Here is a 21,761-nt window from a genome sequence, read left to right as displayed (position 1 = left end):
TGGTACCAGCAGTTCCCACAGAAGCCACTGAGTCAACACTACCGATACTTCCTGTGCCAGATTCTTTTATCCCCATCAAACTTCCTATAGCACCGATCACTACAAAGGTACATCAACCAATCACACCTGTAGTGTTTAACTCAAAAGACATCCCAGTATGGTATAGCAATCGGATGCTGGAAAGTGATTCAGAGACTGACTCACATGAGTGGGAATTTGATTCAGTACAACTTAACACTTCAGATGAGGAAGACATATCACCACCTCCACCACGCAAAGACATCCCTGTTTACGGAGAAGCACAGATAAAGACCACTTGGGTTCCTGAGTTGGAAACATCTTCCACAGACTCTATGTCTCATCCTACACCTGATTCTGACAGGGAGAGTACCATCAACGACCTTCACCATAACATCTTAACCCTTACTGATACCTCTAATGAACTTAACCTAGTCGATGAAGTAATGCCCATTGTCCACCCTGAACTCATTGAATGGAACCAACCAAATCTCCCATGTCTTGAGTTCTTCCAAAACGATGAGGCTATCATTGACTTTTTGGAATTAAGGGGTAACCTACCAAGTGGGGATCACAAAGCTGGATTTGCCATTGAACTTAAGAGCGCAGCATACTTTGGGGCGGATGCCAAACCTTTCAGCTGCAAAAATATAACATTAAAACATGGATCTTCTAGTGAAAACCACACTGTGGCACTGTTTGATCCAACGAAAGTAAAAAGAAAGAGCATATCCAATGGTGAAAACCTCTCCGAGGCACCTGAGGATGAAGGGTTTGACATTCTCCTTGCTAATGCACAACAGGAACGATCAACGATTCTCATCGAGGAAACCAAAGAATACAATGTGGGGACTCCTGAAAATCCTCATCTCATACATCTAGCATCTCTTCTCACTCCAGAGGAACAGCCTAAATTTATAGAGTTCTTCCAGAAGCATCAGATCAACTTTGCATGGTCATATACAGACATGCCTGGGCTTGATCCTGATTTAGTCATGCATCACCTCATCGTAGCAGAAGGAGCCAAACCTGTCAAGCAGAAGCTTCGTAAGATGCATCCTCAAATTGCAGTGCTAGTCAAAACAGAACTCAAGAAACTCCTAGATGTTGGTTTCATTAGACCAATTGATTATGCAGAATGGATCTCCAATATTGTGCCTATCGGCAAACCAAAAGGGGGCATCCGCATTTGTACTGACTTCAAAGATCTGAATAAGGCCTGTCCTAAGGATGACTTCCCCCTTCCAAATATCAACATCATAGTGGATTTGACAGCAAGACATGCCATGCTTTCACTCATGGATGGCTTTTCAGGATACAATCAGATAAAGATCACACCAGAAGATCAACATAAGACAACCTTCACATGTCCATGGGGCACATATTGCTGGAATGTAATGTCCTTTGGTCTAAAGAATGCAGGAGCCACCTATCAAAGAGCAATGACCACCATCTTCCATGACATGATGCATACCATGATGGAAGATTATGTTGATGACTTACTAGCAAAATCACTCACTAGAGAAGGGCATCTCCACATCTTAGATAAAATCTTTGATAGACTGGAACAATACCATGTTCGACTCAACCCAAAGAAATGCGTCTTTGAAGTGACCTTCGGGAAGCTTCTAGGATACATTGTCTCAAGCAAAGGTATTGAGGTCGGCCCAGCAAAGGTAAAAGCAATCATGGACATGCCACCACCAAAGAATATCAGTCAGCTAAGGACATTACAAGGACAACTTCAATCCATCTAAAGATTCATTGCACAATTGGCTGATAAGTGTCACCCATTTACACATATGCTACACAAGAACATCTGCTTTCAGTGGGATGCCCGATGCCAGCAAGCATTTCAGACGCTTAAAGACTATCTCATGAATCCACCATTGTTGATGCCACCAGATCCAAGTAGACCGTTGTTACTCTATATCTCAGCAACAAGTACAGCATTGGGTGTAGTACTGGCACAACATAATGTAGAAGGAAAAGAGTGTGTTGTTTACTACATTTCTCGCACATTGGTGGGCTATGAACTCAATTACACCCCTATTGAGCGAGCTTTCCTAGCAGTAATCTTAGCAGCCACTAAACTGAGGCACTATCTGTTAACACACAAGGTACAACTCATTACAAAGATTGATCCACTCGAGTATTTACTCAGCAAAGCAGCATTGACAGGTCGCTTAGTCAAATGGGTGATGATTCTAAGTGAATTTGACATCGAGTACGTGGACCGTAAAGCTATCAAAGGTCAAGTTATTGCAGATCAGTTGGCCGATGCACCTCTCATAGGCGATCATCCTCTTATTTCCAATTTTCCAGATGAAGAGATATTCATGATCACAACAACACAACCATGGAAACTCTACTTTGATGGCTTGTACACTAGGCATGGCTCGGGGGCAGGCATTCTATTTATCACACCCCAAGGTGACAGTATCCCAAAGTCTTATAGGCTCACATTTCCATGCACAAACAACATAGCAGAGTATGAGGCCCTGATCATAGGACTCAGGCTAGCCGTACAATGGAAATTACAAGAACTACAAGTATATGGCGATTCCCAACTAGTCATTCGATAAGCAACAGATGAATATCAGACCAAAGATGTTAAACTCATGCCATATAAGCAAATGGTGGACACTCTAAAGACATCATTTACTACTATCACTTTTGAGCAGATACCAAGAGATCAGAATCGAGCTGCTGATGCTATGGCTACCATCGCATCTCTCCTAGATCTTCCACAAAATTCAACATGCTACGAGTTCTTGGTAGAACGGCTTTGGATCCCCACTTATGATATCCCTGAATCCGAGATGATATGTCACCTTGTCGGTTCTGAATCCCCATGGTACGGTGAGTTCTACACCTATCTCCGCGATCACACCCTTCCTCCCAACCAATCAAATAACCAACGTAAAACCTTCATTCGCCAAACTGCTTGATATACCATTATTGCCGAAACCCTATATCGACGGGGTCTTGATGGTACTCTCCTTCGATGTCTAGAACAAGATGAGATAACAAAGGCTTTGGAAGAGGTACATGAAGGAATTTGTGGGACTCACTCAAGTGGTCCGTCACTAGCCAAGAAACTCCTGTGAGCTAGATATTATTGGCCATCTATGGAAAAGGATTCCTACTACTTTGTCAGAAAATGCAAGAAATGTCAAGTTCATGGCGACCTGATACATGCACCAGCTCAGGAACTGCAACCAATCACGACACCATGGCCTTTCTATCAATGGGGCCTTGACCTTGTGGGTAAGATTCATCCATCTTCATCCAATGGCCACAAATTCATTATTACCACCACCGAATATTTCACAAAGTGGATCGAAGCTGTTCCACTTACCCAAGTCACCGGCAAGCAGATCGCCTCATTCATCCTCAATTACATCATCTGTCGGTATGGTGTACCCATGTCCATCATCACAGATAACAGTCTTCCTTTCAAAAATCAGGATGTCCGCAAACTTTGTGAGAAATTTCATATCCAACACCGCTTTTCCACCCCCTATTACCCACAAGGCAATGGTCAGGCCGAAGCATCCAATAAAAACATATTAAGAATCCTGAAAAAGACAGTCAATGATGCCGGCCATGATTAGCATGTTCAACTAAATCCAGCGCTATGGGCATATCGAACTAGCATTCGAACCCCTACAGGTGCAACTCCTTATTCATTGGTCTATGGTGCAGAAGCTATCTTGCCTATTGAGGTCGAGATACCATCACTACGGGTTTCCTTGCACAATCTCATTTATGATGAAGCTTACAGAGTCTCTCATCTTCAAGACTTACAGTTACTTGATGAGAAGCGACAAGCTACATACAACCATCTCAAAGCCTATCAGCAGTGCATGAGCAGAAGCTACAATCACCGAGTTAGACCTCGTACATTTGAGGTAGGTGATCTTGTTCTACGAGAGAATCCTCACAACCAACCAAACCGAGAACATCAGGGCAAGTTTGAATCAAACTGGCTAGGCCCATATGTTGTCACTGCTGTGTTCGGGTCCGGGGCATATCAGTTGGCTACATCAGAAGGAGAACCGCTTGCAGATCCAATCAACATGCACCTCAAACAGTTTTATACCTAAGCTGTACAGATCATCAGGCTCCCCTACATACCAGAAAATACCAAAAACATTCAGAAAAATGTCCTGAAGAAAATACAAAAACATTCAAAAAAAGTAAAGAAAAATCATGCATCCAAATGGTGAACAACCACTCCGGTGGCACCTTGGGTAAGTACGGTGGTGAAAACCTGGCAAACAGGCACCACTCGTAAAGGCTATGGCTCCATTGTCTTTCAGACTTGTTGTGATCACATCTACTTCATACATACATCCATCCATCCAAAAAACATGGCTTGTTATTCCTCTGCAATTATGATAGTACTCCATACATCTTGCATCCCACTTTTTCATAGTCATGTCTAAAACTGGGGGCAATGCTTTTAACCTATTGATGGAAGTGGATTCTACATTGTCTTATGATTCATTAAGTTCTTCATTCAAACAATCATCAAAAATCCAAAAACATTCAAAAATATCTAGCAAAAATACCAAAAACATTCAAAACAATTCAAAATCCAAAAACATCGACAAAACCATTGAAAAATCACACAAAAACATGACAACACCTTGTACATACCCATCCATGGAGATACCAAAATAAACATTGACAAACTACTCACACAATGACCATTTATCAATTGACCACACAATCAACATCAACACTCAAAATTGTCTTCAACAAGGATGCATCCTTCCTTACCAAAACAAAGACAAGATGATGTTTTCTTTGACAAGAAAATTATGTTAAGCTATCAAATACTTGGTTGATTTATGGTCTAGTAATTTATATCAAGTTCCTATGGCATTGTTTGTGTATCTTCGACACATTATTCCGATGAAGTTCTGGGGCATGTACTAATGGTGTCTACGTGGGAAGTTCACTAAGCTATGTGATCATAGGCAAAAATACAGTCATAGATCACTACGGCTTGCTGACTATAGCGTATACCTCGCCCATATGAGCATGAACCATTAACAAGGATCCATATTCTTTATTCTTTATGTATATACTGTTTGTTGCAGGTATAATGCTCCTTCTTTGGTTCCTCCTCATCCAAACTAGATAAAGGTTTTATCTCTTATTACGGTATGCACTTGTCTCAGGATATGATCAGCCTAAGATCAAGGAGGAGGATCCAAGTCATGCATGAAAGGAGATAATCCTTATCTGTTCCGCAAGCAATACTCAGGTCAACTTGATCCATTATATCAAGTTGCTTGTATTAACTTGCTATATCAAAATCCATGTAAGGAATACTCAGGTCATCTTGAATCTTTATGTCAAGTTACTTGTATTTTCTTACAACATTTTAAAGCTCAATGATGAAAAATAAAGCACTATGGATCGTCATCTCATCTCATTTGTATATATTGCATTTCGTTGCATTCCACCCATCCATACATTCATAATAGCTGCATATCATGCATACATAGTCATAATAATGCATACTCTATTTTACTCCTCTTCTTCCATAGGACTCGGTCCTAGTCCTCCATATCTTCTATCTAACATCGAATCCCCCCTCACCCTCCCTATCTTGATCGTCAACATCATCCTAATCCCTTCATCGCTTCCCATCCTCACTCATCCACAAAATTAAGCCAGTTACTCTGTCTACACAAATACATCGACTCCCACACACCTAGACTATCAACAAATACTCTGATCAAGTATCTTCGGGTCTCAACAGGTAATCGATCATGGTAATCCTAGACTACATCAGGCATTTATCATAATGACCTAGTCTCAACGGGGCTGCTATGATTCACCACAATCATCCATCCCACGCACACACTATCAATTGATCAACCAATCAAACACAATCCAATGGACAATTACATCAATTGTCTAAGTCTCAACGAGTATTTTGCTTCATATACCTTGACTTCATCGGGCAATTACATCAATTGTCTAAGTCACATCAGGTCACTTTGATTCACTTACTCAGACTTTATCATGTCCAAGCGACCAACTGACATCAACTGTCACGCTTTGACTTGACTGGGGCAATTAAACCGATTGCACCAGATTGTCCAACCAATTTTGATCAATTGTATAGCATCAATCCAAACCCCACACTACATCTGCTATTTATCTCTTGCATGACCTCAGGGTACTCGCTGGCTTGTTGTTTCTTCATATTCACTCCATTTTCTCCCATTCTTTCATCATTAGTTCTAATTTCTTCTATTCTACCTCCCCTCCACTTTTCATTCTTTTTCAAGAGATCGCCCGATTTTTCAAAAAAAAAAAAAAAATCGGCCCATCTCTCGAGGGGGCATACCACCCATTAAATTTACATTTTATGGGGCATTTCTTCACACCTATTTTTCTTTCTTTGAAACGACGCAATAAACTGCAACGTCTCAAAGAGGGGCAAATGTAGTCACATAAATCTGTCCACTTAATTAAATGAATACTTAGTATTTATTTGATTATTTAACCATCAATTAATGAATTAATTAAATTAATATTTAATTAATTCATCTTAACCCTCTTCTCCTATTAATTAAATAAATTATTCAATTTATTTGATTTAATTCACTTAACCAAATTCAGACCATTAATTAAATAAATAAATCATATTTGTTTAATTAAATCTTCTCTCACATTTAAATAAATTAATATTTATTTAAATCCCCCAAAATCCCACCTCTCACATTTAAATAAATTAACATTTATTTAAATCACCTTTATCCTCTACCCACTTGTATTTTCCTACAAATGCAAGTTGCACAATTATTTTAAATAAATAATTTATTTAAAATCACCTTTATCCTCCACCCACTTGTATTTTCCTACAAAAGCAAGTTGCACAACTATTATAAATAAATTATTTATTTAAAATCCTATTTATCCTCACCCACTTGAAACCTTTAATGGTTTCCCTTAAAGTATTCAAACTTGATGGCTTTAAAGTCTTCAAACTTGATGGCTTCCTTCTATAGTCTTCTTAAGACTTTAATGGTTTTCCTTAAAGTCTTCAAGCCTTTAATGGTTTCCCTCAAAGTCTTCAAGCATTTTAATGCTTTATCTTCATTTTTCTCATTTAAATAAATTAATATTTATTTGAATATTTATCCAAATGCAAATTACACCATTTAATTGAAATAAATGATTTTATTTTAATTGAAAATACCAAAATTTCTCCCACTTGCAATTTCCTACAAAATCCACTTGCATGCGTAAACCCCTTCTAGAATTTTCTAATCACTTCTAAATAACCTAACCCCTTCTCTAAACTTTGTCACATTCCTAAGCAAAAGGGAAGTCACTTATCAAACCCTCAAAGTCTTTGATAACCATTAAAGGCTTTCAACCTTCAATCACTAATTGGCTCAAAGTCTTTGATAACCATTGAAGGCTTTCAACCTTCAACCACTTAATCCCCAAAGTCTCCAATAACCATTAATGGTTACCTTAAACCCTCCCACATGGTTAAAACATTTTTTTTGACTCAATCTCTACCCAACCCAAAGGTCTCATCAGGCCATTAATGCTTTGACCATGATTATCTCTTAAATATTTGCACAAAGGTTTATCCTTGGATTAACTCTTAATCCAGTGGGTAATCTTAATTTAGACTTGACCCTTAGCCTCTAGATAACCATGAGGTCTTCTCAGGCCTTTAATGCCTCCAACCTCTTCTCTCAACCCAATCCTATGTTAACACTTGTCACCATTTTATTGGTGCCAATTGTGCACATGGATCCCCAACTTTCAAACTTGGCCCTTGATTAAACCATTCAATCTTAACCCTTCATTTCCCCATTTCTTCTATAAATAGAACCCTTCTCCTCAAGCAAAAGAAGAAGCATTTTAGAGTATTGTTGTTATACTGGCATTAGCATAGAGCTTTCTCATAGCATCACTATCTACACTTGCATAACATTTGTTTAGCATATTCAACTATCTTGAATCTCCATATGGCATCCATGGCTAGTGCTAAAAGCTGAGAGCTACACTCATTTGGGACTTGGAGAGGAGAGGAACAAGGGAGGAGCAACTATGAGCATCTTGATTAGCTATTTTATTCTATGTTTATATGCATTCTATTTCATGCTTAATATCTCTCTTGATATGCCTGTTTAGGATAATCTTTTGTTGCTAACACTAACGTTTGTTTCTTGTGCTCTTGTGTGTGTTGCCATCAAACAGACTTTCTAATCCTTTTTGCAGAGCATCCGTAGGATTTTGGGCTACTAAGTTTGGATCTTATTATAAGGTTTTGAGGGGTTCTGATCTAACAACGGATTCTTAGAGCAAGCCACTTAAGACTTTAGTTGAGCTTATCAGTGTAGGGAAGGTGCCCACATACGTCAAATTCACTCAACACTCTAGCCGCCTGACCACTATATTTATATAGCAGCTCAAAAAACTGCTCGAGAGTATACTAGGAGAGATGACATCCCCAATGCATCCCAATTAAAAGTACCTTTGTGGGGTGATGAAATCCCCAGTGAAAGATATCGCTCACTATGTGGAATAGAATAAAATTGGGTGTCTTTGTCACCTCCTTCCTTTCTCCCAAGATCTCGAAGGCGGGTGGAAAGTTAGTTAATGCAACACTAGGTCCACTCCAAACATGATAAAAAATTATTTCCCTTAAGAAAACCAAATGTGATTTAATCTAATGCAGCCTGATTCACATTCATTTTAAAGCCCAAATTGAGGTGTTGAATACACATGTGCATGTCCATTTTAAACACCAAATTGAAATGTGAAGGCATGCATGTCAATTTTAACCATTATTGATTTTAAGCCCAAATCGAAGTGTTATACATGCATGTCAATTTTAACCAATGTTAATTTTAAGCGCCAAAAGATGAAGTGTGAGATTATGCATGCATGTCCATTTTAACCATTGTTGATTTTAAGTACCAAAAGATGAAGTGTGAGATTATGAGTGCAATTGATCTAATACTAATTCGATCCTTTCTGTAAATATGTCACATGATGAAAATAAATGATTAGCAATAAAATCAAATCAACAAAAAATTGAGAATCAAAAATTAACAGAAGCGAATGCGTGATTATACCTACCCAATTGCGTGATTCTAGATAAGCAATTGTGTAATTCTGTAAGATCAAATGTGTGACACTATCAAAGCATTTGTGTGACTTTAACAGGTCGATTTCATACTAAATATAAAAATAGATACTAATTATGAGTCATAAATATGGGTACTAAAAATTATTTTTAGAAATGGGTACTAAGAATGGGTACTCAAAATGGATAATAGAAATGGGTCATAAAAATAGATATTAAAAAGTGAGTCATAAAAATGCGTACTAAAAATGAGTCAAACATAGAACTAAACATGGGTCATAAAAAAGGTACTAAAAATGTGTCACTAAAATGGGTACTAAAAATGGGTCATTAAAAATAATCATAAGAGAGTCATAAAAATTGGTATAAAGAAATGGTTCATAAAAAAGGATCACAAAGTTGGATCATACAAATGGGTCATGATAAATGGATCATAAAAATGGGTACTAAAAATGGGTCATAAAAATGAATACTAAAAATGGGTCATCAAAATTGATCGTAAAAATGGGTACTAAAAATTTGAACAAAAAAAGAGTCATAAAAATAGGTACTAAAAATGGGTCATATAAATAGATACTAAAACTGGGTCATCATAATCGATACTAAAAATAGGTCATCAAAATGGATATTAAAAATGAACCATCAAAATATAGGTACCAAAAATGGGTCATAAAAATGGATACTAAAAATAAGTCACAAACATAGATCATAAAAATGGGTTATAAAAATGAATACTAAAAATGGGTTGTAAAAATAAGTATAAAAAATGGGTTTTAAAAATGAGTACTGATAATGAGTGTTAAATATGAATCATAAAAATGGGTACTAAAAATGGGTCATAAAATAAGTCATAAATATGGGTACTAAAAATGTGTCATCAAAATAGGTCATATTTTATGTACTAAAAATGTGTCATCAAAATGGGCCATCAAAATGAGTCATGAAAAATAGAATATAAAAATTGGGTACTAAAAATATATTATAAAAATAGGTATTAAAAAAATGGGTCGTTAAAAATGCATCATCCAAATGGATGATAAAAATGAGCAATAAAAATAGGTACTAAAAGATAGTTCATAAAAATGGGTCATGGAGATGGGTTCCCAAAATAGGTAATTAAAAATGGGTTATAAAAATAGATACTAAAAATGAGTCACAAAAATCAATATTCAAAATGGGTCTCATATAAATGGATCATAAAAATAGGTCTCAAAATAGATCATAAAAATAGTATCTTAAATAAATACTAAATATGAGTCATCAAAAATGGATACTAAAAAATGGGTACTAAAAGTGGGTCACAAAAATAGATACTAAAAATGAGTCATAAAAATAAATCATAAAAATGGAATAAAAAAATGAGTACTAAAAATATGTTATAAAAATTGGTACTAAAAATGTATTATAAAAATGGGTACTAAAAAATGGGTCATCAAAATGAGTTACAAAAATGGATGCTAAAATGTGTACTATTATAAAAATGGGTTATAAAAATGGGTACTAAAAAAAATTATAAAAATGCGTATTAAAAAATGGGTCATAAAAATGGAAATTAAAAAACAGTTCATAAAAATGGGTCATAAAAATAGGTCATGTGAAGATGGGTACCCAAAATGGGTCATTAAAAATGGGTTATCGGTCATAAAAATGGGTACTAAAAATGGGTCATCAAAATGGGTCATAAAATAGGTACTAAAAATAAATCATAAAAATGTGTACTAAAAATAGGTCATCAAAATGGATATTAAAAATAAGTCATCAAAATGAATATAAAAAATGGGCCATTAAAAAATAGGTAATAAAAATGGATTAGAAAAATGGATACTAAAAATAGGTCCTAAAAATAGATTATCAAAATGGAAACTGAAATGGACTTATAAAAATGAGTACTAAAAATGGGTCATAAAATTGGTACTAAAAATAGGTTTTAAAAATAAGTTATAAAAATGGGCACTAAAAATATGTTATTAAAATGGGTCATCAAAATGGGTTATCAAAATGGATAAAAATAGGTCATCAAAAAATGGATAATAAAATTGAGTCATAAAAATGGGTAATAAAAATGGGTCATAAAAAACTGGGTATTAAAAAAGGTTTTAAAAAGGTCATAAAAAATAGTGATAAAAATGGGTACTAAAAATGGTCATTAAAATGAGTATTAAAAATAGCTCGTCATAAAAATAAGTCATAAAAATGGGTATTAAAAATGGATCATAAAACAAGTCATTAAAATGGGTAATAAAATTGAGGTTATAAAAAAATTACTAAAAAACAGATCGTCAAAATAGGTCATCAAAATAGACCATAAAAATGGGTCATAAAATAGGTACTAAAAATGGGTTAGTAAAATGGGTCATAAAAAAAGAATTTCAAGAAAGGGTTACAAAATGGTTCATAAAAAATGGGTATTAAAAAACAGGTCATTAAAAATGGGTACTAATATTAGATCATGAAAATGGGTCATAAAAATGGGTTCTAAAACTAGGTAGCTTATAAAAATGGGCCATCAAATAGACATCCTAAGCACATGATATGAGTTTCAGACAAGCTTCAAACAAAAAGAAGACAACTTTATCACCTATATACCACTATAAGCTTTAAAAGATATGCATGTATTTGAATGATATTTTTATTATACCTTTCAAACAAAAGCCATATAATCATAATGCACAAGAGTGAACGCTACTAGTGATTATGAATGAATAAATACAGTATCCATTGTGAATATCTAATCTACATCTAAGCATTATGAATGCTTAGTTTTATTATGTATTGAGGTTGGTGACAATAAGTTACATGCAATTATCATACATAAGAGTCAATCTCAATCAACTATGATGTATGAATAAGCACACTAGACACAACATATGAGTTTAATTTGACTTTTAAACAAAAATCGTATAGAGTCACTATCACTCAACAATGATACATAAACTTTTGACATATAATGGTAATATAATCATTATCATTTGACCATAATATTTGACCATAATACATGCACAAAGGCGTGTCATAAAACTTGATGCCATACCATTTGAAAAAGTATATATATATAATTTATGACACTTGGTAAATTTAATGGAAAAAAACACCAAACATTCCATAATAGTTAGATGCAAATTAGCTATGAGAATTTTATATAAAATCCATAAGGTTCAACTGATCATTATGTTGTTTACACACACACACTAGGCACAACATAAAAGTTTGATGCAACCTTCAAACATAACCTGTTCAACTCAGTGACATGTTCTTTGAAACATTCAAACACATCCATACAAATAAATTAGATGCAACTTTAAAACCTTCATACAAAAGCTATACAATAATCATGTAGAAGAGTAAATATCATGCAACCATGATGAATGAACACATACTTTAGGAACACATGGTAGAAATTAGATACAACCTTAAAAAATCACATTGAGAAAACGGTAAAAGTTTGATGCAACCTTCAAACAAAACCCATTTAACTCAATGGCATGTACTATTAAAACATTCAAACAAATCCATACAAATAAATTAGATGTGTCATTAAAATCTTCTTACAAAAGCTATGCAATCATCATGTAGAAGAGTAAATGTAATGCAACCATGATGAATAAACAAGTGCATTAAGAACACATGGTCTAGGAGTTCGATACAACCTTTAAACAAAACTCATACAGCCCAATAATATAAATACACCATCCAAACTAAAAATGAGACCCATACAATTTAGAACATTAGAACATAAATGCAATTAATCATGATGTGTGATTTAGCGCACTAAACATACAATTTAGGACACTATGACATAAATGTCATTAATCATGATTCATGATGCATCATAAATTAAATAATTAGATAATTTCAAAAAATACAAAAGAAAATTCATAAAAATAAAACTTAAAATATTTCTATTAAATGTAAGTAAAAGTAGTTATTGTTCTAAAATTTCATTGATCATATATATAAAAGATATATGTACAATTATTTAATTAGTAATGATTAAACTACTATAATTAGTTTTGAAAATTAAATATTTGATTAACAAAATGATTTAATTAAATTAAAGTAAATTTAAAAATACAAAAACTAAAAAAAACTAAAAAGAACAATAAATACCTCTTGAAGGCTACTCTTAAGAGTTTTTGGACATCTTTTAAATTAGCAATCCTTGGTATTTGGTTTTCATTATTTCTTCCTAACCAAATGAACCCTGCACATTCCACATTTCACACCCAACATTAATAAACCTTTTAACATCAAAATCATTAGACAATGGATAGATTTACAATTCAAAAATATTTATTTCACTTGCCATTTATATTCTCTTAACAAACTCTAAAGCTTATATAAGATAAATAAGCATATATCTTAAAAAAATCAAGAATAAAATCAATACATAAATAATTCATTTTTAATTATAAAAATTATGAATAAAACAATTTGTAACTTGAATTTTTATAAGAAATAAAATATTTTATAAAAACCTTTACTTAAAATAGATTACAAATATATAATTTTGATTTAGAATAGAGAAAGAATCAATCATAAAAAACCACCTGTGAACAAATTAGCACAAGAGAGTAGTCAAAACATTACATTGATAAAAGGAAACAATTCCAATGTCAGAACTTATGAAGAATCCAAAAAGGAACACAACAGAAAATGATGGAATAGGGAATGATAAGGGGGATGAAAAGGGAATGATAAGGGGGATGAAAGAGTATGGATAGAATTTTACTTTAATTATAATTTAGCACTAACAATGGCAAATAATTACACTCAAATGTTTGGTGGAAATTCATATGTAACACCAATGAATGGCACCATTCTCAAGTTTATCAATTCTGACTTGTTAAATATGTTATATTGAAATTATTTTTTTAAGGATCACTTTGATTAATTAATATCTGCAAAATAGTTACATTGCAAAGCATTTCATGATAGAGAGACATGTCATTAAATTGTTAGCTTCTTGGAAAGTTTAAAAACTGACAAATTTTTGAAAACTCATTATAATTAATGGGAGGGAGTATCCTTGTATTTAAGTTTACAAGGAGTATGAAATATTTTTAATTCACTTTGAAACTATTATAATAAATTAAGTTCATTTTTTAAACAAATCAAATAATAAGATTATATTTTTTAGAATAAACTGTGTAATTTATTTGAGTCAACATTTTAGATTATATTAAGTGATCTACCACCAAGATAAAGATGAAACTAGATTGGATTGTAGATTAGTCTCCCTAAATGCTATAAGAAATGATGGACTGTAGTATTTGAGGAGACTAATCCAGAATCTAATTTACTTTTCTTTCTCACCCTCTGATGGATCACTGAATGTGATCGAAAACATTGATAAAAAAAAATTACACAGTTTACTACAAATACATGTTTTTATCTTCATGAACTGAAAAACATCGTCTTAAATCAAATAATTTTAATCAAATCAACAAATGAAAAATCAATTGCTACTTCAAATAATACTCACCAAACTAACATCACAGCTCCTTAAAGCTAATCCAATTTTATGTCAAGCACACATATTCTCCTATGTTCAACAGTAAAAAATGTACATTGCTAAAATTGAATTGAGCATTCAAAGCTGAAATGTGTTTTCTTAGTTCTATTTAGAATGAAACAGATGGATACAGTCCAATATATTCTCACTGCTTGACAGGAATTTTAGATCTTGGATTCTGTTCCATACCACTACTATCCAGCTGTTGGAAAGGGAACCAATCTATGTCTATAATAATAAAAACATTTAATTAATTAATAAATTCGTTCAAAGATGCATTTTGATCCCTTCAAGAATAATTCACACATAAAATCCTACTCTCATGTGCATAATATTATAGCCTATTACCTTGCACTGCCAGAGGTGTTCATACAGCCGAAACCATTTTCTTCAATTTGTTCATGTTGACATTACTTTATCAGTCTGAAACAGTAAATGTGAATAATTGGGATTCCAAAGGATGTAAGAAGTAGTTCCCTGATACAAAACCAAACAAGACAAGATAGATGACTGTCAATATGAAAAAAATTCAATTTTCACTTCATTTCATAACATGGCAGTAACGTTAATTCATAAAAAAACAGAAATGTACCCAACATATCATATCTAGTTTTACCAACCCATCCACCAGTTTTTGCATACCGTGCAAGTTCATTGTTTAGATCAACCTGAAAAGTGACGCTGAAAAACATAGGGAAAATCAGCCTCAAATTCATTTAAATTCAAGCAAGAAGAACACAATTGAGACCAAAGGCTCTGAAATTTTTGTAATTGTTTGATGCAGAAAAAAGAGGTGTCCTTTTGACCTCAATCTCCATGTTGTTTTCCAACTACTTCCAATTATTGAATTCTGTGTAGCAGGAACAGTTACTCCCCTGAATCATAATCACAAACACTGAACATTTAACCAGCTATTGATAGGCAAAAATGGAAATCTGGGGAATGTTGCTGAATAAGCGACAACTAACACAACATTCTATTGTATAGAACGGGGAACAAAAATTGAGAGGGGATACTCAAACTCAGAATGGCTTCTTCTCATAATTAATGTTTAGTGGTTGTCCTCGTGTGTCCCATCACCCTTGCTGTGTTAAATACTGAGAATTAGTGTCCTGTAGAAAATTGGGTTCTGCAAGAAATGTCTAAAAGCAACTGCTTTTCCCAGATTTCAGAGTTCAGAGGCCATAATGAATAAATCATGAAATAAGGTTTCTGGGCTGTGTAGGGCTGCAAGAAAGTGAAGGCATCATCGGATACCCAGTACCAATGATCTTAATCATAATCTTTCCTTTCAGGCTGGAAAAGCTCTGTATTACTCTCCCATCAGGATGTTGGATCTTGATACAGACACTCCTTCATTTCACACAACATTCTCCTTCCAAATAGATTCCAATTCTGGATCTTCTAGTGGCTTAGATTCCAACGATGCCTGCGATGAAAAATATAAGGTTGATGCAGCACGAAACCAACCTCAGCACAAACTACGAACTCAAAGAACTTAACATACATGAACAGAACATAGACTCTCTATTCTTATATAAAACTTGAATTCACACGAAACAATTTTATTCAAATAAAATTCTAATTCGATATATCATATTTTTTTTTTATGGTAAAGGTAGAGCAAAATTATATTGATTATGTAGAATTTACAGAACTAAGATAACAAATAGATTTTTAGCAGAATTCAAAATGGAGGCATCAAAATTCATTCTAGTAGAAAAGAAGGAATGCTACCAGGCGATCCATGGAAGGCATAAAGAGTCCTTCCTAGTTCACATATGTAAGTCTGAGAAATCCCTTTTTAATAAAAAACTTAAAGTCTAAAAGACAGAAGTTTGCTGCCCTATTAACAAAGATAATGCTAATGAAAACAATTCGATACATCATATTAAATTATTAACCATACAAAAATAATACTATTTGCATGTGCCTCTGCTTTCTCCCACAAATTATAACCTGTAACTTTTCCTCACACCATACAGGTACACTCATATATTTCCACAGCTTTCTTTCTACATGTTGGATTGGCACCCCATCCATAATACCCCCAAATCCTTATCGGTCAATACTCCTTATTACTACCTCTCTCCACACCATCATTTGGGCAATCCCCCATTATATTGTCAATGCCTCTGTTTTTATTTGTCTCTCTACACAGCCTTTCCCACTACCTTTCCCCACGATTCTCCCCATGATCTCTTCTCATGGTGCATTAAAATTTTGTCCCTTAAGCTGCCCCTGCCGTATCAATTTCAGCTTCCTTTACTCAATGCCTTACTTTAGGAAGAGTGTTGGTAAACGGTTGTGGAATTTGGTATTATACCTGCCAAGTGTCCAAAGCATCCTTTACAAATACTTATTACGTCCCCATTCCATTGAGTCATTCTATCAACAGTTACGTGCCAGGTCTATACTCCCACATTTTGACAGTGAAATTTAAATATCATATCTGCCAAAAATTCCCACTCTGCCCTGCATTGATGGATGTCCAGATTGTGTTATTTTAAAAGCTCCCATTTTGGCACATGCTGTCAGGATGCTTCTGCATCAAAGGTTCTTGAAGTAGAATTCGACACCTTAAAAAATGAAGAATTCGGTGATCCCAGTGACAATCATATTAGCATAAATTTGGGAAGCATAGTGTCAAATGTGACTATAGATGATGGTGTTGCAGTAATTTTCTTCAGAGATGGATTCAATCTTAGAGCTTGGATTGATTATGATGGAATTAATCAAACGATTGAGCTAAGCCTTACTAGAGATGATGGATCCCCAATGCCCAGTAAGACACTTTATTCAGCTGGACTTGATCTATCCAACTATTTGAATGAATATATATTTGTTGGGTTCTCTGCATCTACAGGACATGCAGAACAAATTCATAAAATCCTTTCACGTAAATTTTCTGCTATCAGTTCTGCATTTCTGAGACTGCCTAATGAGACGACATGTGCGAGGCATTTTTTGTATTTCTTGCAGTGGTTGGAGTGTTTCTGATGGTTTTAGTCTACTTTCTCTGCAACAGGAATGCCAAGGACCAAACCATATCCATGGCAACAAAATTAAGTATACAAAACAAAAATACATCACGTCCTACAAAAATTGAAATACAGTACACTAAAAGCAATGAAGGTGAAATGCAAATAGATTCAGTGGATAACAAAACATAAATCGGCATGCAAAAATTTGAAGACCATGAAGCTGAAACACTAAAAATTTCAACAGAACGGGGTACGAATTCAACAGACACCGGATTGAAGGAATCTGGACATCAGTCTGAAACCTGAGGGATTATGGAGGCACCAAAGGACAGAATGCCATAAATATCAAATCACAGCAGCAAGCTGCACCCCTGGTGAATTCCATGAACGTAGACATGAAAAACATTGTGAATTACATGGACAATGAAAAAAACATCACAGGCAGTCTAGAATCCGCTACAAACTCTAGAGAAAGTAAAATTTGAGGAATTCAGATTTTGCGAGCGTACAAACCCATAACACAGAAATCTTGGAGAAATCTGAAGAGGCAGAATTAGAGAAAAATTCAGAAAACAGAAAAGCAAATACCTTCCAAAGTTCTTCACAGACAGATAAAAAGGAAGCATAGTCCCTGGCAAAAGAAATACTGAATAATTCAACAGACACAGAGATAAAGAGCGACATTGATGCTGAGAAACCTATAAAATAGAAGGAAGAATGGGAAAGAAAGTCAGAGGAAGAAGGTTAAATAAATTCAGAGGAACAATAGGACCTCATTCAATAATTCAAGATGGGCATGCTCTGTAATCATGGATGGGCATCCACAAATTGGGTTTACTAAGAATTGACAGGGTATGGAAACCTATTAGAAAATAAAAGCAATTTTTCTCTACATGTTCCAAATTAATCCTGCAAGCAAGCATTTCAAAACAATCAAAGGCGAAGTTGAACACATACCAGGGCTTTGAATGTTGTAAGAGGAGTCTTATCAACGCTTGGAATTCCCGATTATGCAGTCGCTTGTAAAAATAATCTGTATTCTCACCCAACACAAATTAAAGAAAAAACTAATATTAAAATGATGAACAAAAGCACTAACAGAGCACAAATGGAGCACAAACAGAGCCCAAATGGAGCACAAATGGAGCAAAAACAGAGCCCAAATGGAGCACAAATGGAGCACAAACAGAGAAAGAAAACTACAATTAAAGCAAACAAAATGACAAAATGAGGAGGAGAAATGAAATTTAAGTATAATTTGAGTGCCGTTGGGTTAGGAGCGGGGTACCTAACGGCTATTCTTTTGTTCGGTTTGCTTTTTAAAATTAACGGCTGTCGTTCATACAAATGGATAATTTCGAATATATTCATTGAAACACATAAACAGTAATGTATGGACAGATATTTACGCCACTACTTAGAATTGTTTTGGCCAATATTTTAGTAAGTTTTATCTAGTGTTTTAGATGTGAAGATGTAGTTTACTTTATTCTAAATTTAAATTGATCATTTATTTTAAATTATTGACTTTTTGTTTAGTTTTTTGAGATGTTGGAAGCTACATAAAGTGATTAATTAAAGATCTTTGGAACATAGTCAAGAGATGATTTTACTATTTTGTTTCTTAATCTCATTTTGTTTCTGTATGCGGGAAAAGCGGGTCGATAGAACTCAATATGTGAAAATATTCTAAAAGACTTGTCCACACACACACAGAGGACTTCTTGGTGCAAGCTATGGAGTAATGAAGTATCACTCAGCTTCCCAAGGTTGGTCCCATGGTTCTCTATCTTACAATGTCCCTCAAACCAATGTTTTTGCTCTCAGATCACTGAGCAAAATGGTTTAGGGATGGCAAATGTAAGAACGAGGGATGCTTTGATAGATTTAGAATGAAATGCATCCTAAGTTATGCATGATCTTAAAATGCAATAAACTAGATTATAAGATGACAAGGTTAGTAAACAAACTATCCTAGCATACTATATTAGTTAATGATTTAAGCTAATGATAATAGAAATACTCTAAAATGCATATTAGATTAATTTCTATTCTAAAGAGAAGCTAAATGATGAACATAAATTGAGATATGAAAGTTTGAATGTATTTGAGCATAAGTGTGATACTACGAACTTGGATTGATTTAAAACGGAAGAATGAGAGCTCTATTTATAGCAAAAACAGGGCAATGGATGGTCAAGATTAAAAGAGTTGATCAAGGGTTGAGTTTGAAAGTTGGGGATCCATGTTTGCAATTTGCACCATTGAAATGGTGACAAGTGTCAACATAGGGTTGGGTTGAGAGAAGGGGTTGGAGGCATTAAATGCCTGAGAAGACCTTATGGTTATCTAGAGATAAGGGTTAATCTTAAGTTAGGCTTACCCATTGGATTAAGAGTTAATCCAAGGATAAACCCTTTTGCAAATGATTAAGAGATAATCATGGTCAAAACATTAAAGGCTTGATGAGACCCTTGGGTTGGATGAAGGTTAAGTTAGGCAAAAAGTCTCCAACCATGTAAGAGGGTTGAATTAACTATTAATGGTTTGGGAGACTTTGGGGATATTAAGTGGTTGAAGATTTGAAGCCTTTAATGGTTATCAAAGACTTTAAGGTTTTGAGAAGTGACTTCCCTTTGCTTAGGGATGTGACAAAGTTTAGAAGATGGGTTAGGCTAATTAGAAGCGATTAGAAGAGTCTAGAAGAAATTAGGAAGGGGTTTAGGAAGGCAAGTGGGAGATGTGGGAAAATGCAAGTGGATGGAGGGATAATAGAATTTAATTGAAATAAAGTTAATTTAATTCAATTTGGTTTCAATTTGGGGAGATTAAATAAATTAGATTTATTCAATTTAGGATAACTATTTAATTAAATTTGAATTTAATTAAAAGTGGATGGGGGGGATTTAATTGAATAAAATTATTTATTCATTAAATGGTTATAGTGAATTTAGTTGAGTAATTTACCTAGTTAAATAGAGGAATGCGTGTAATTTAATTAAATTGGATTTAATTAAATGAGAAATGAACATAAAATATTCATTTAGGAATATGGTCATTTTTATATGTCTACAGTTTCTTTAAATATGGCATTATATAGCTTCCTACTATAAATATGGTGTAGCAAATGTGAGATGGTGTTCTCACACTTTTTTTGGTTCTTTCTTATCTTGAAATGTTCAATCATAATAAAGTATCATTAAATTATCTCTTAGGAGGCTCCAACATGAAATTTTACTACCAAGTTATTTCTTAACGATCTTTGACTTTATACCTTGTACACATGTCAATGCCATATTGAAATCCTTTCTAATTGTTCTTTAACTTCAAGTTGAATGTGTATAACTTTCTCAATGACACTCTAAACTTTCTTATAGATGACCATGTTTAATGTTAAATTATAATGAGTGAACCATAATAATAGCATGGTTGAAATAAAATTAGACATGTATAAAAAGGAATTTCTACATAGCAGTATAATAATTTAATCCCCATGTCTCTTATGTTGAGGGTTTAAAGACTATTTGGTTTAAATTAGGGAAACATATACATAGAAATTGAGGAACATGCTACATTTTGAAATGTATGGGTATAGTAATAAAATTTGTATCTATAATTTTATATTGGCATTGTTCTAACTTGGTATATGCTTGTCAGCATTTTATGAACTATTTTTGAATGAAAATAAAATTTAGTTTTACAATAATTTCTTTATCTTCTTTGGCCTTTGTGAAGGATTATAGAGGGGTATTTGTTATGATTAAAGCTACTACAATTGATGTTGTAAGGTTATTATTGTTAAACAACGAAATTTTAATATTATAATATTGATTTTCTATAATCATATTAGAATATTAATTTTCCAAAATCATGCTCATACAATTGTACTTTTTTTAGGTTGTAAGGATGTAAATTAAAAAAGTACAAACTAATCCTCTTAATGGTTATTAGTTTTTTTTCTCTATTTAAAAAAAATTGAAGTCTAAAGGCCCCAAAAAATTGTATATTGTGAGAGTTACTAACACAAATGTTTCAATTGTCTATAAATTTATCTAAAATTGAAGTTTCACATGAATATTGTAGGGAAATTGGGAGTTAGTTTCTTTAA

The 21,761-nt window shown here is 33.8% G+C and overlaps 1 long non-coding RNA gene across 1 annotated transcript; it reads right to left on the bottom strand.

The window, feature by feature from the left end:
- Positions 1 to 14,750: 14,750 nt before the first annotated feature.
- On the bottom strand, positions 14,751 to 18,847 carry LOC131063925 (uncharacterized). Its single transcript, XR_009359311.1, has 4 exons — positions 18,611 to 18,847; positions 15,312 to 16,098; positions 15,018 to 15,146; positions 14,751 to 14,897 (listed from the first exon to the last, which is right to left on the bottom strand). It is a non-coding gene; the product is annotated as an uncharacterized LOC131063925 (long non-coding RNA).
- Between the last annotated feature and the right edge of the window lie 2,914 nt (positions 18,848 to 21,761).

Source organism: Cryptomeria japonica, chromosome 11 (assembly GCF_030272615.1).
Source record: "Cryptomeria japonica chromosome 11, Sugi_1.0, whole genome shotgun sequence".
NCBI lineage: Eukaryota > Viridiplantae > Streptophyta > Pinopsida > Cupressales > Cupressaceae > Cryptomeria > Cryptomeria japonica.
This window is presented reverse-complemented; position numbering and strand designations above follow the sequence as displayed.